The following is a 16,609-nucleotide window of genomic DNA, read 5'->3' on the forward strand; positions in this document are numbered from 1 at the left end:
TTCGCCAATGTTTAATTGGAGTCCCCGGATAGTGCAAATTGCTATGAGCTCAACAAATAGCTGAAAGGCTGGCCTTTTGAACCCACCCAGAAGTGCCTCAGAAGACAGGCCTGGTAATCTGATTCCAAAAATCCTATGGAGGTGTTTTACTCTACAGCCATGCGGTCGCCATGAGTGGGAAATGGGCCTTATGGAAATGAACACACAACAATGCTTAGTTAAAATCCTCTCTCCATCTGCTCTAATGCAGCTGGTTGCTGTGTACTTGTCTCTAATCAGCTTGTTGCTTTTCGTTTGAAGTCATTGTGCTCAGGGGTCTGGGAGGGTGCATAACTTGCCCTTTAAAATGAATGAGGAAAGCCACAGGGTTCCTGGCTTCTTCAAATCAATCCCTGAGTAAGGATACCACCACCAAAACCCAGGAAATTGTGGGGAAAACTGAGACTCTGCTGGGCAGATGGCAGGTGGTTTTAAATTGGGGGTGGGGGTGGGGTGGGGTGAGGGGTAAAAAGGGAGGGAGTGGAAGGTGGTCCTTACAGGGTGGTAGAAAATATTATGGAAAACAGGTTTCGATTCTGCTTCTTTTGCATCAAGCCCTCGCCACCACACACCACCACCGTCCTGGGATAATGAATGCTTTACTTGGAAATCAGCAGCCCGGTCCATGATACACATATCTGCTGGGGGAAATCAGGACAATGCAACTGGCAAGGTGGGGTTGCAGGAATCAAGTGGGGACAAACACACCTCAGTTACTCTGCCACCCCCCTTCCTCTCCAGAACCTATGGCTGGCAGAGACTGATCTGGGCAGACAACACTTCCACTAGCTGTATTCCCCTGGGATATGGAAAGTGAGTCCCAATCCTGGGGAGTTAGTTATTTGGAAAGAGGAAGCAGCAGCATGATAAACCCAGAGACAAATCACTTGTTTTCTGATCTTGGGGCTCCCCACCCTGGAACTGTCTTCTACTTGGGGTCAGGATTGGATTCATAAGCAGCATAGTACGAAACAAATAGCTGAAATGCAACCAAGGAATATGAGCTCACAGGCTAAAAGAACAGTCTCTATGGAGCACAATGAATCCCAAAGAAAAACAAACTCATTAGAGATACCACTAGTTCCAGTAGTATTAAAACAGATGGACCAAGAATTTTGAATAAGCTAAATGTTGTTGTTAGGTGCTGTTGAGTCGGTTCTGACTCATAGCGATCCTATGTACAACAGAACAAAATACTTCCTGATACTGTCCCATCCTCACAATCTTTGCTATGTTTGAGAGTCCAGCCACTCTGCTAATGCATTTATTGATGATTGTCTTCTTTTTTGCAGACCCTCTGTTGTACTGTGCATGATGTCCTTCAAGGACTGGTCCTTCCTGATAATATCTCCAAATTACATGGGACCAAGTCTTCACTTCTAAAGAGTATTCTGGCTGTAGTTCTTCCAACACATATTTGTTCATTTTTTTGGCAATCTGGCATATTCAAGATTCATAAACACCATAATTCAAAGGCATCAGGTTCTTTAGTCTTTCTTATTCATTGTCCAGCTTTCCTGTGCATATGATTGGTATCACCATGGCTTGGGTCAGGCGCACCTTATTCGAAAGGATCTTTTGCAACAGGTTTGCTCAGTGCAATACATGGCTTGATGTCCATGGGCGTTGATTGTGGATCCAAGTAAAATGAAACCCTTGACAACTTCAATCCTTTCTCCACTTATAGTGAAGTTTTTTATTGGTCCATTTGTTTTGAGGTGTAATCCATGCTGCAGACTGTGATCTTTGATCTTCAAATAAATTTATCAAACTCTCCTTCCCTTTCAGCAAGCAAGGTTTTGTCACCTGCATATTGCAGACTGTTAATGAAACCCTATACAGAGTTACTATGAGTCGGAATGACTCAACAGCACTTAACAATAACAACAATGATCCAGTTTCTTGAAATAAGCTTAGGAGCACTCAAAATAAAGAAAAATATTAGCACTATAAAACAATGCATTAAAAATAAAAGACTCACATGGAAACATTAAAAATTAAACACTCGTTGAAGAAGTTAATATAATTTGTAAAATAAATTGCTGAATGAATACAGCAGTTGAGGAATAAAATAGTGAACTGGGAACTCTTTCAGAAAGAAGCAGGGAATGATTAAGAAACAGAAAATATAAAAGAAGAGAACATCAGTGTTAATTTTTATTCCATTACTTTGAGATGGATTATGAATCTAATTGTAAAAATCCAGGCCACAAAACTTCTAGAAGAAAACATTGGAGGATATTTTTTGTGACTTAGGGGAGTCAAAGAAGACTAACTACAGAAAAAAAAAAAAGATAAATTTAATTTTTTCTGCTCATCAAAATATACCATTAACAAGATGACTAGGCAAGACACACAGTGGGAAAGACACACATATAGCTGGCAAAGGACTTGTATCCAGGATATAAAGAACCACTAAAGTTGAGTCCTGGTGTGGTATTATAGGATAAACATTGGACTGCTAATCACAAGGTTGGTAGTTCAAACCCATCAATCACTCCTTGGAAACCCTATACAAGGTCACTTGAGCCAGAACTTTAACAACAACAAAAATTGATAAATAAAATGATGAACAGCCCCTGTTCCAAAATGGGGAAAGATTTAGACATTTCACAAAAAGAATTGACAAATTATTGATAAATTTATGGAAAGGTGTTCAACATCATTATTTATCAGGTAGATAAAAATTAAACCCATTCCATACTCACTAGAATGATTAAAATTAAATAAAAAAGACTTGGAAAACCAAACATTGGCAAGACTGTAGAACTAGGAAGTCTCATGTCTTGCTCATGGGAGCAGAAAATAGTACATCCATCTTGGAAAAGAGTTTGAATGCTTCATATAAAGTGAAATATATACTTAACACATAGTCCAGCAATTCCACTCTTAAATATTTGCTCAAAAGAAAAGCATATTATACAAAAAACTCATATGGAAATGTTCAAAGGAGGTTTATAGTCAGCAATGAAACCACTTAAATATCCATTAACTGATGAATGAATGAACAATGGTAGTATATCAGTACAATAGAATGCTACTAAGCAATAAAAGGAGTCCTAGTGGGTGGCGCTGTGGGTTAATACGCTGGACTGCAAAGTTGGTTTGAACACAATGCCGGCAGTTCAAGCTCACCAGTGGCTCCCCAGCAACCCTATACAGAGTCACTATGGGTCAGAACCAAGTCAATGGCACTTAGCAATAACAACAACAGGCAATAAATACAGAGTCTCAAAAACATTACGCTAACTGAAAGAAGCTGTACCTAAAAGAGTATATATTGAATCATTCCAATTAACTGAAACTCTAGAAAAGACCAGCTTACCCTGTAGTGAAAGAAATTAGAGGCAGGAAACGCATTGGGGTGATTGAAATGTTGCTTTGTTTTGAGTCAGGATTACAAGATTGTATGCTCTTGTTATTAAGTGCCATCGAGTCAGTTCTCATAGTGATCCTGCAGAGGGTTTTCACGGAGTGACTGGTGAGTTTGAAGCACCAACCTTTCGTTTCAAATGACTTTGTGGTCCAGTGCTTATCCTATAGCGATTGTATACAGTTGTATTCATTTCTCAAAACACATTCCAGAATACTAATTTTTCACAATGCCACATGTAGCATGTCATGGTCCATACAGTCCAAAGCTTTTGCATAGTCAGTAAAGTACAAGTAAACATCTTTCTGGTGATATTATTAGAGATATGTATGGCTGGGTAAACAAAAAACTTAGTAAAAAAATCATTATGCAAAAAATCCTAGATCAAATAGATGATTTTACTATGATGTCAGGGAAGGGATTGGGGGAGCATGGATGGAGAGTAGACCAAGGAACATAGAAAATGCTACACTCATCTTTATAGGGAAAAGCTATATATAAATGTAAAATACGAGAGACAAAGTACACACACACACACACTTCTTTTTGGGAACACTTCATTAAAATTTCTTCAGATATCGCCTGCTTTATTTGTCTTTGTCTTTCTAAACGTTAGCGCTTACTCTTCCAACTCTCTCTTCTATGGAGGTATAATTACATAAATGGAGTCCTGGTGTGACGTTGTAGGATAAGAACCGTATCGTAAGATCAGCAGTTCAAACTCACCAGCTGCTCCTCGGAAACCCTATACAGTGTCGCTATGAATCGGAAATGACTCGAGGGCACTCAACAACAACAATTTCATAAATAAAATGCACTGACCTTAAATGCTCTCTAGTTGTGGTTCAGAGGGGAGGATTTCTGTTTTCTTTTATTGAGGTGCAATCCATACTAAAGATTGTGGACTTCGATCTTCATCAGGTAGTATTTTAAATCCTCTTCACTTCCAGTAAACAAGGTTGTATCATCTGCCGATCACAGGTTATCAATGAGTCTTCCTCCAATCCTGAAGTCATGTTCTTTTTCATATAATCCAGCCTCTCAGATTATTTGCTTTGCATACAGATTCAATAAGTATAATGAAGTCTTACAACCTTGGCGCACACCTTTCCTGATTTTAAACTATTCAGTGTCCCCTTATTCTGTTCTAACAACTGCTTCTTGGTCTATGTAGAGGTTCCGCATGACCACAGTTAAGTGTTTTGGGCTACCCATTCTTCCCAGTATTATCCCTAGTTTTTTTAATGATCCACATAGTAGAATGCCTTTGCATAGTCAATAAAGTACAAGTAAACATCTTTCTGATACTCTATTTTTAGCCAAGATCCATCTGATATCAGCAATGATATCCTTCCTTCCAAATCCTCTTCAGAATCTGGCTTGAATTTCTGGCAGCTTCCTGTTGATGTACTGTTGCAACCATTTTTTAACTGCTTTCTGCAAAATTTTACTTGAGATATTAATGATACTGTCCCATGATTTTCTTATTCCATTAAATCCGTTTTCTTTGGAATGGGCACAAATGATATCTTCCTTTTAGTTGGCCAGTTAGCTGTCTTCCAAATTTCTTAGCATAAATAAGCGAGTACCTCCAGTGCTGCTTTAGTTTGTTGAAGCATTTCAATTAGTATTGTCAATTCCTAGAGTCTTGTTTTTCGCCATTGCCTTCAGTGCAGCTTGGTGGGTGGGTTTCTCCTCAGAATGCCTTCAGTGCAGAGCAGTGGGTGGGTTTCTCCTCAGAAACCCTAGAAAGGGTCAATATGAGTTGAAACTAATTGAATGACACTTTACAGTAACAACAACACGGGTAAAATGTAGTCCTGGTGTGGCACTATAGGATAAGCACTGTATTGCTAATCCCAAGGTTAGTGGTTCGAACTCACCTATACAAGATCACTGTGAATCAGAACCAACTCTAAGGCACTTAACAACAACAATGGGAAAAATATTGAATGATCGAGGAAACATCAAAAGTAGATGGTCTTGAAGACTAACAAGGAAGCGGCAAGTCTCCGCACAACATGGATGAACCTTGAGGACATTATGTTGAGTGAAATTAGTCAGTCACAAAAGGAGAAAAACTGCATAAGGACCACTACTGTAAAAGACTAAGAAAAAGAACCCATACTAAGGCGGTGGGGGGATTCTTTGTTGGTTACGGGGATGTGAGGGGTGGGGTGAGGGGAAGGAGGGGAGGTTGTGCACAGGGCAGGGAATAGACACAGGATAGTTTAGGTGCTAGGGAGGGGGACAATATACAAGAAGGGGGAGGGGAATGGAAGAACAAAGTGGACAGGAAAACAATTAGGCAGGTTTGCATGGGCTAAGTGGGACAGATGTAAATAATGATATATGCACAACCTTGGAACAACAGGGCTCTGGGATACAGGGATTGACACATGGTTGGAATGGGGAAAAGGGAGGGAATAATGTTAAGATGCTTGGCTGTCTTTTGAATCTTGTTTTCCCTAGCATACCATTATAAAATAGACACGAGGGGGAGAGAAAGGAATAGCCAGAAATATCACCATAGAAAGCTTGTAAGTGCATCCTCTGCCTATAACTGATTGGAATACCTAAAATTGGACTATAACGTGCCCAGTTAAGGAGGCTTCCTGTGGAGCCTCTGCATTACATAAGACCATAGGTGGAATCCTGAACCGCATCCAGAATCTTCTGAGGTGGAAAATTTCCACTTGAAAGGACAAGCAGACCAGCCTGGAGTGGCTAGAAGAACAGAAGATACTTCTTGAAAGAAAGATCTACAGGAATAATACAAAACACTATAGGCAGTCCAACTGATTACTACAAGAACAAACAAGTTGATCGTCCAGGAGACATCAAGGCAAGTCGTTGGGTCGCCTCAGAGCAAACCCCTTTCCAAGACTAAGATTCAATGGGAATACATGCTCTGATTGGTGACCATATTATTCACCGATAAGGGGAAGTGAGGAAAAAACAGCAATGAAGCTGCGAGCTAAGCCATACAACATTCAATAGACTCTTGTGCACCCAAGTGGAGACCTGGCTGACCAGCAGTGTGCCAAGACCTGGGGACTCTTGGGCCCAGAGTCAGTGACATAGCTACAGAGGACTAGAGTGGAGAGTGAAGCATCCAGCTGATAAGAAGAGAGGGCCTATGCACAAGAACACCCACACTTGCAGATAATACCCACTTGACCTGGCTTCAATGACTGGATGATCAGAGGTCAACTAGAAGAAGAAAGAAGAGGCAAAAAAGAGTAATCTGATACAATTTGATGAACTGGACCTACACCTGTGGATGCAGTAGCTCAAAAGAGTGAACAAATCTTTACAGAGAGGATCATTTCCACCCCCTCCATACACAGAGTAGATAGGATGGGCAACTTGGACATTGGCTACCTGAATGGGGTTGGGGGAACAACAAAGGCAAGAAGTGACTGGCTTACAAGCTTTCAAGAGGGAGCCTAGATCCAGAGGGCACAATGGAAGGTAGAATCTCCACTGAGTAGTATCCAATCTGTCTGGGTGGGGCTGATGAAAGGAGATGCAGATAGGACTCTTATGATACAATAGTGAATAATTGTTATCAGGTCTGATTGTGAGGGTTGGGAATGTAACGGTAGACATTTTGGAGCAAAAGGAGGGGAGTGATTGACTTTGCAGTCTAGGAGCGGAGGTCCCTGGGACCATCAAGGGAGAAGAGCGGCGTGCGGGACCCTTCCCAGAGAAGCAGTGATGCCAAAGATGGAGGCAGAGACGATGACGTGGAGAGAGGGAGCAGCTGAGGACTTTAAACACAGAGAGGGAGAGGGGCTGTGTGCTGACAACCGGGGAGGCAGGCTTGCAGTGTATACCCTTTGGTTGGTTGATGATGCATGGAGGGTATTGTAACCATGGCAATGAAATGATATACGATAGGATGAATGTAAAGCTAATGGTCTCCCATGTAAACTATCACATAATTCACAATAAAACATTAAAAAAAAAAACACAAAAAAAACCCCAACTTCACTCACATGGGATAGCAAAAAAATAAAGATGGAAGGATCACACAGAGTCACTGTACCAAAAACTATTGACCTTGCAGTTCATAATCCAGTGCTGATCCTACAGCTCCACACCAGGAATCCCATTTGTTGTTGCTGCTGTTAGATGCCATCGAGTTGGTACTGACCCATAGTGACCTTATATGCACAGCTGAACGAAACACTGCCCGATCCTGAGCCAACCTCACTACTGTTGCCACCCTTGAGTCCATCGATGCTGCCACTTGGCTAATCCATCTCATTGAGGGTCTTCCTCTTTTTCTCTGACCCTCCACCTTACCAAACATGATACCCTTCTCCAGCGACTGGTCCCTCCTAACAATATGTCTGAAGTATGAGAGACAAAGTTTGGCCATCTTGGCCTCCAGGGAGCACTCTGGCTGCACTTCTTCCAAAATGGATTTATTGGCTCTTTTGGCAGCCCATGGCACTTTCAATGTATAGAATCCTTTAATATCACAACTCAAAACTTGAATTTCTTCTTCAGTTCTTTCAGCTTGAGAAATGCCGTGTTTTCTTCCCTTTTGGTTTTCTCCACATCTTTGCACATTTCATTATACTTGATTGTCTTCTCAAGCTGCCCTTTGAAATTTTCTGTTTAGCTTTTACTTCCTCACTTCTTCTAGTTGCGTTACCGTCAAAGTTTCAGAGTTTCTTCTGGTTGCTTTACCCTCTTTATCCTCGAGAACAAGCTTCAGAATCTCTTTTGACATACATTTTTGTTTTTTCTTCCTTTCCTGTCTTCTTAATGACCTTTTGTTTTCTCTGTGCATAATGCTCTTGATGTCATCCCACAACTCTTCTAGTTTTGGTCATTAAAGTCTAATGTATCAAATCTGTTCTTGAGATGGTCTTTAATTCAGATGGAATTTAGCTAGATTTTCGCTCTCATGGACTTGGTTTTTTTTTTTAATTATTTAAATGTTTGTTGTTGCCAAGTGCCATCTAACTCATAACATCCCTGTACAGGGTCCCCAAGAGGTGGCTGGTGAGTTTGAACTGCTGATTATGTGATTCAAACTGTCTTTTCAGTCCAGTGCTTTATCCCACAATGCTACACTAGGTGGTTAAAAGTTCAGTGTTGATCCAACAGCATCACAACCAGGTGTCCCTATGTCTGAGTGTGGGTTTTTCCTTACCTCTCCTGTTTGGTATATTGGGGACCTTTCAAAGTGACTTCTTTCAGACTTTCTTTAGTTCTGAGATTTTCTTCATTATTTTTTTCAAATATATCCTTCCTTGATTTTTTTCTCCTGGGACTCTTATTATCTAAATGTTGGCACTTATACTTCTATCTTATACCAATAAATTTGAAGTACAGAATTCTCAAAATGTACATTTTAAAACTATAACTCACTAAAACGGACTCAAGAAGAAAGAAGCTGAATAAAGACATTGAAGTAGTAATTTAAAAAATCTTCCTACAAAGAAAACAACAGACTTAAGTGATTTTATAGGGGAGGTCTACAATAATTTTTTATTTAACCATTCACAATTTAACAATGTCTTAACTAGTACAATTGTTGTTATTGTTAAGTGCCATTGAGTTGGTTCTGACTGAGGGTAACCCTGTATAGAGTTTCTGAGGAGTGACTGGTGGGTTTGAACCACCAACCTTGCAGTTCAAACTGTGTAGTCCAGTGTTCAACGTACAGCATCACACCAGGACTCCAACTAATGCATTAAGATTGGAAAATACAAAACAAAAACAAGCAAGCAAGAAATCCCAATCAAATCTGATTACTATTTATAGCTGGAAGCTCTTTATGGCAAGGACTGGGTCAAATTCATCTGTGAATTCTAGTCCCGAGTACAAGGATTGGTATGCAGTTAGGCTAAAGATGCTTATTAAGTGAATAAATGAATGATCTCCTATCCTCATCCTTCCCCCTTCTTGACTCTGCTTCCTCCTTTCTCAACCCTGACAGTTGCCAAGAAGTTGGCACCCCAGTGAGCTGACAAGAAAGATCACTCTTGCAGAATTTTCCTGAAGACGGGGTGTCCCGTCTTTTCCCCATTGCTTCTCCAGGCAGTGAGAGACAGAGCCCAAGGCAAGAGCTGGCCTATAGTGTCACACGATGAGGGGATTGGCAGATCCTCCTGGAGCCTCCTCCCAGCTGAGTGCCACCTGGCTGTGGGCCTAACGGGAAACACTCAACGATTCGAGTCATGTAGCCACTGGAAAGGGAAGAACATGCTGCATCAGAGAAGAGGAAGTGGGGCAGAGAGCTGGCCCAGAGATCTGGATGTTGAAGAAGGACATTTCAGACAAAGTTCTTATCAGGCCAGAGCTGAGATTCCTTACCCCAGGAAGGCTCTGGAAGCCTAAGATAGAAGCCCAGGAAGGTCAGGCCTGAGCCCTGGCTTGAGGCTGGAGCCAATCCCCCACTGAGGTTTTGGAGGGAACAGTAATCCCAGTCAAGCTAATTACTCAGGCCTGACCTTGACCCTGCGTGTGGAGACACCAGGGCTGCCCTGCCAGGCCCTCGCCCCCAGGAATCACGCAGACTTGATAAACTCTGTGCTCTCACTTCAGGGGGCCAGGGCCACAAGACATTGGGTAATTCCTCTTGAGTGTCACATACTGTTTTTCCTGTCATTATACCCGACTCTTGTCCTACAATACCCTCCCCGCTCCTCACAAAGTCTGGCTCCCGAACAGCCATCAGATTCAAGAAAAGTTTACACATCTGTCCTACAGATATTTATCCAATATTTATTATGTGAGTAAAAGCCCAGATTCTGGAGCCAGGCTGCACGGATTCAAATTCTGGCTTAACCACTTATGAACTATGAGACTATGGTGTGCCTTTTCCTTCTCTAGGCCCCTGTCCTCTACCTATCCTGGGGGAGGGGAAGAGAACCAAGCCAAGAAGGACATGAAAGACATTTACTTCACAGGCCACACGGTCTAAGCAGACTAAGTGAATGTCAATCTTTACTATTATTATTAAACAAATTAAGATTCTTTGTAGCTCCAGCTTGTATCCCCAAGACAAATGCACCCGCCCTCACCAGAACCCAAGCTAGTCAGCTCAGAGCTAACCTAAAGGCAAAGGGGAAAGACCTTAGGTTCTGGGATCAAATCTCAACTCTACCACCTACCAGCTGTGGCCCTACGCAAGTTACTTAATTTCCCTGAGCTTCATTTCTACTTCTGTATAATAGGGATTGCAATCGTGACTGCCTCAGAGTCATTGTGAATCTGGAAGTGGTAGTCCCCTAGCAGCCCTAGGCCGTGCTGGGAAATTCAGGAGATGACACATACTGGGGCTCTCCCAGGTAGGGGTGAGGTGACAGATTGACTCCCCTTCTGGGAATTCTGTCTGGGCCCAGCCTCACAGTGTGACCTCAGGGACACCCTGAAGAGATGGGAAGACTCTTCCCTCCACCCACTGTATACCCTCATGCCAGCCCTGGGCAGAGGCACCAGGGAACTTCAGTGGGTTCTTACAAAACACGCATCAAACTGTAGGTCACAGCTGGTTTGCTGGGATCTGAATACGGTCAGTAGTCACCAATTACTAACCATGTACTGGGCAGGGGCTCTCACGTCTGTGCTTATTTCTCCACCTCTTAGACGAGGATAATAGAGATAATAATATCTTTTAGGGTTGTTATGAGGATTAAATGAGTTAATATACCTAATACATTTGACACAGTGCCTGCCGTTCAAGAACTATTCGTTGTATTATAACTGATGATTGCTCTCACTTCTTCTCTGAGGGCTCCCCTGGCTTTCCCCCAAGCAAACTTGGGTTTCCGTCATACGGGTTTCATTGATACCTGTTTTATTGATGATAACCATTAAGACTTACTATGTGCTCAACATTGTTGTTAACTGGCATGGCATCTGCCCCAGACACATGGTTACCCCATGCATAATGGAAAGAAACACTGCTCAGTCCTGCACCACCCCCATGTGATCCAAGTGACCATTGTATTGCGATCTATAGGGTTTTTAGTGGCTGGTTTTTGGAAAATCACCAGGACTTTCTTCCTATGCTCAACACCGTATGAGGTATTTTCTATTCATGGAGAAATTTCATAATCAGTGGCATAAAAATCATTTCATTCATCTATTTACGTTCCTGTTTATTCTGGACTTAGGATCTAAGGCAGTGGGTTTTGTGTAATGGGACAAGTTTGGTTGGGAGAGTGGCTTCCACATTATATTACTTGGAACACATGCCCTGGAAAGTACTCAAATATTCTATGTCTGACAGTTGCATACCCAGGTCATGGGCAGGAGCAAGATATGTTTTGTTCCCACTGTATTATTCAAACAATGAATACCTTGAGTGGCTAAATCAGGAACATCAGAGGACAATCCTGCATTCCAGTTGCGTCACTAGATAAGTTTACTTAACCTCTCTGGGCTTCAGTTATGAAGATAAATGAATAAATGGAAGTAAAAGAGCCTTGTTAACAACATTTGTTAATGACACACATATGTACACACACACACACACACATACATATATATATATATATATATGAGCCCTGGTGGCACAGTGGGTAAGCAGTTAGCTCTTAACCAAAATGTTGTTGTTGATGTTAAGTGCCTTTGCGTTGGTGCCAACTCATAGAGACCCTTCATAGGGTTTCCAAGAAGCGGCTGGTGAGCTTGAACCTTGCAGTCCAGTGCATTAACACCAGGATTCCTAATCAGATGTAGGCAGTTGGAACCTACCAGTGGCTCCGCAGGAGAAGGATGTGGTAGTATGCTTCCATAAAGATTTATAACGAAGGAAACCCCAAGGGACAGTTCTATTCTTTTGAAATCAACTCAACAGCAGTGGGCTTTATTACATATAAATTTAATACTTATAATACCTCTCACGAAGTTATTATTTACATATGAGAAACCAGAGCACAGACAGTACACAAGAGCACACAGCTCTTAAGTCACTATGTGATATTATTCTCCTCAAGTATTCACCCATTTAGCAAATATATATTAAGTGCTTACTTTGTGTCAGGCTGAAAAGGTGTGTCTGGTGTATATCATTTCACCATACTTAATCAATCTGTATGCTGAGCAAGTAATCCAAGAAGTTGGATTTATGAAGCACTTGGCATCAGATTGAAGAAAGACTCATTAACAACCTGCAATATGCAGTTGATACAACCTTGCTTGTTGAAAGTGAAGACTTGAAGCTCTTACTGATAAGATCAAAGACTACAGCCTTCAGTATGGATTATGTATCAGCATAAAGATAACAAAAATCCTCAAAATTGGACCAACAAGCAACATTATGATAAACAGAGAAAAGATTGAAGTTGTCAAGAATTTCATTTTACTTGGCTCCACAATCCACATCCATGGAAGCAGCAGGCAGGAAATCAATGTATTGCATTGGGCAAATCAGTGCAAAATATCTCTTTAAAATTATAAAAAAACAAAGATGCCACTAAGGTGTACCTGACCCAAATCATAGTATTTTCAATTGATTCATATACATGCAAAAGCTGGACAATGAATTGTTGTTGTTAAGTACCATTGAGTCAGTTCCAACTCATAGTGACCTGGCATAGGGCGTCTGAGGAGCAGCTGGTGAGTTTGAACCCCTGACTTTGAAGTTCAAACCAATCTTGCGGTCTAGTACATTATCCTACAGTGCCACACCAGGATGCCAGGACAATAAATAAGAAAACCAAAGAAGAACGGATGCATTAGAATGATGGTGTTGGCAAAGAATACTGAATATACTATGGACGGTCAGAAGGAGGAACAAGTCTGTCTTGGAAGTAGTAGAGCAAGGATGGCAAGACTTGGTCTCATGTTCTTTGGACTTGTCAGCAGGAGGAACCAGTCACTAGAAAAGAACATCATACCTGGTAAAGAAAAGGATCAGCGAAAAAGAGGAAGACCTTCAACGAGATGAATTGTCACAGTGGCTACAACAATGATCTCAAACACGACAATAATTGTGAGGATGCTGTCGGAATGGGCAGGGTTTTGTTCTGTATACATAGAGGGTCACTATAAGTCAAAACCAATTGGACGGTGCCTAACAGCAGCACTGTGTCAGGCAACATGGTACATAAAGATTCAACAAGTGATGGTTACTTAAAGAAATTAATACTGTTTGGGGCTGGAGTTCATCTATGATCAAAATTCACCAAAAAAAAAACCTTGGGGAAGCTCACTACCCAACTAAAGAACTGAGCCAGGAATCTGCCACCCAGGGACACTGGCTTAGACTGCTACTGGTGTCATCGGTTGAGAAGTGAAGACACCTTTAGGAAAGGTGACTCAGGTGTCGAGCCTAACGAGACAACCTCCACAGGTTTCCCCAGGACAAGTGAGCCCATCTGGGTTATGGAAACCCAGCAGGTGTAGTAGCCTTTCTCTAACTTGGAAGTTATTAAACAGATACCACATTAGGTACGGGAATTCACAAATGATTAAGAGGGCCTTCCTGTCCTTCAGGAATTCACAATCAGAGCCAGACACTGAGCAGATGATCTGAATATGGAAAGGCTCCAGATTTCCCAGCGAAATCTAGAAAAGCAATGGCAGGAGAGGCCATTTCAAGGGAGGGACACAGTTAGGGAAAGACCTTTAGCCTGAGATTCTAATCTGAGTTTTTGAGAGCTAGTTTTGCTCTTGATTTGGCCTTGAGCAAATTGCCTTGCCCCTTGCTTAAAGAAAACTTCCCTAACATCATGAAAAATGAGATTACCATATAAGAAGCTGAACAAACCCCAAACAGGATAGAACCCAAAAGAAAATCACCAAGACATAATAATCAAACTTTCCAACATCAAAGACAAGGAAAGAATCCTGAGAGCAAGCAATTCAGGAAAACTCAAAAGATACCTATAAAGGAGAACCAATAAGACTAAGGTCTGATTTCTCAGCAAAAAACACGCAGGTGAGAATACAACAGGATGACATATAAAAAAACCCTGAAAGAAAAAAAAAAATTGCCAGCCAAGAATCATATACCCAGCAAAGCTGTCACTCAAATATGATGAAATCAGGACATTTCCTGATAAAGAGAAATTAAAGGAATTTGTAATGACCAGACCAACTTTACAAAAAATACCAAAGGGTATTCTTTGGACTGAGAGCCAACAACAGCAGACAACAGCCTGAGATTACCATACATGATAACACCACCTAGAATTCAATCCAGATATAGAAGCATTTGAAGTAAAACAAACCTACAAGACTGAAAACAGAAAACCAAAGATATCAATTTATAATGAAGTCAACTACAAAGCAAAAAGAGGAAATAGTGTAGATATAGAACTTTCAAATGGCAAGGAAGTCAAATACATTTCAAGATAAACAGACTGTTTTAAATAGGGGCAAAAAAAATAATGGATATCACAGGGTAACCTCAGAGAAAATTAATACACCTGTACATCAAAATCAAAAAAAGAGAAAAACCAGACAGATGAGTAAACATTAACACAACAAAAATGAAGAAAATGAAAAGAAAATCCACAAACAAAATGAACTCAGTGAAGAAAATTATGTGGAATAAAGAAACCAGCAGCACCACACACACACACACACACACACACACACAGCAAAATGACAGCAATCAATTCATACCTATTAATAATCACACTGCATGTAATTGGATCAAATGCGCCAGTCCAGAGACACAGAGAGCAGAAAGGATAAGAAAACTGGATTCTTCCATATGCTGTCTACAAGAGACACATCAAAAAGATAGTCACAGCCTAAATGCCCATCAACAGAAGAACGGTAAAACCAACTTTGGTACATTGTTGTTGTTGTTGTTATGTGCCATCGAGTCGGTTCCAACCCATAGCAACCCATAGGGTTTCCGAGGGTGTAAATCCTTACGGGAGTAGAAAGCCTCATCTTTCTCCCGCGGAGCGGCTGGTAGTTTTGAACCGCTGACCTTAAGGTTCGCAGCCCGATTCGTAACCACTACGCCACCAGAGCTCCTTAACTTTGGTACATAGACACAATGAAATACTATGTAATGCCGAAGAATAATGGTAAATCTGTGAAATACCTCACAATGTGAATGAACCTGGAGGACATTATGCTGAGTGAAATTAGTTAAAATTGTGTTGAAATTAGTGAATTTGTAAAATAGGGCAAATATTGTATGAGACCAATGTTCTCAATAAAAGAAACAATCGATGTTTACAGGGGGAGGGAAAATTATTCATGGGATTCTTGTTGTTGTCAAGTGCAGTCGAGTCAGTTCCGAATCATAGCGACTTTGTATAGGGTTTTCAAGGAGTGGCTGATGAGCTTGAACTGACGACCTTGAGATCCAAACTGACTTTGCATTCCAGCGCACTAACCCACAGTACCACACCAGGACTCCATTCATGGGCTAGAGGATGGAAATACGTTAACATGGGTGACAGGACAGGCAATGTACAAGAGGGAGGTAATCAGAGGAAAGGTGAAGGTAGTGGTAGACACAGAGAGGAAAACAATAGTTAAAGTGAATAGAGGTAAATGCTGTTAGCTGTTGGTACATGAAGAGATTGCAATCATTGTAATGAAGCAAAGTATATGATTTGCTGAATGTAAAACTAATGCTCTGTAAGCCTTCACTCAATTCACAATAAAAAGTTTAAAAAGAACTAAGAGCCATGACACGAATAGCTATATATGATTGCAGCCCTATTCACAATAGCAAAAAGATAGAGACAGCCTAAATGTCCATCAACATAAGATTGGATAAACAAACTTTGGTACATCCATTCAATGGAATACTAGGTAACACTGAAGAATAACTATGAGTCTGCAAAACACCTCACAACATGGATAAACCTGGAGAACATTATGCTGAGTGAAATTAGTCAATCACAAAAGGACAAAAATACTACATACGATCACTGTTGTAAAAATTTAAGAAATGGTTTTCTTGATAAAAGAAATATATTCTATGATGGTTATGGGGATGGGAGGAGAGGGAAAATTATCATGGGCTTTGGGGTGATGGGCCAGGCAGGTTAGCAGAGGAAAGATGACGGTAGCAGGAGACAAAAGGAGGAATGCAAGAGTTAAAGTGAATAGAGGTAAATACTATTAACTGATGGTACCTAGTGTAAATTGCTATCATTGAAATGAAACAAAGTGTACGATTTGTTGAATGTAAAACTGATCTGCTCTGTAAACCTTCACTCAATTCACGATGAAAGGTTAAAAAAATGGACT

This window comes from Chrysochloris asiatica, unplaced genomic scaffold (assembly GCF_000296735.1).
Source record: "Chrysochloris asiatica unplaced genomic scaffold, ChrAsi1.0 scaffold00047, whole genome shotgun sequence".
Lineage (NCBI taxonomy): Eukaryota > Metazoa > Chordata > Mammalia > Afrosoricida > Chrysochloridae > Chrysochloris > Chrysochloris asiatica.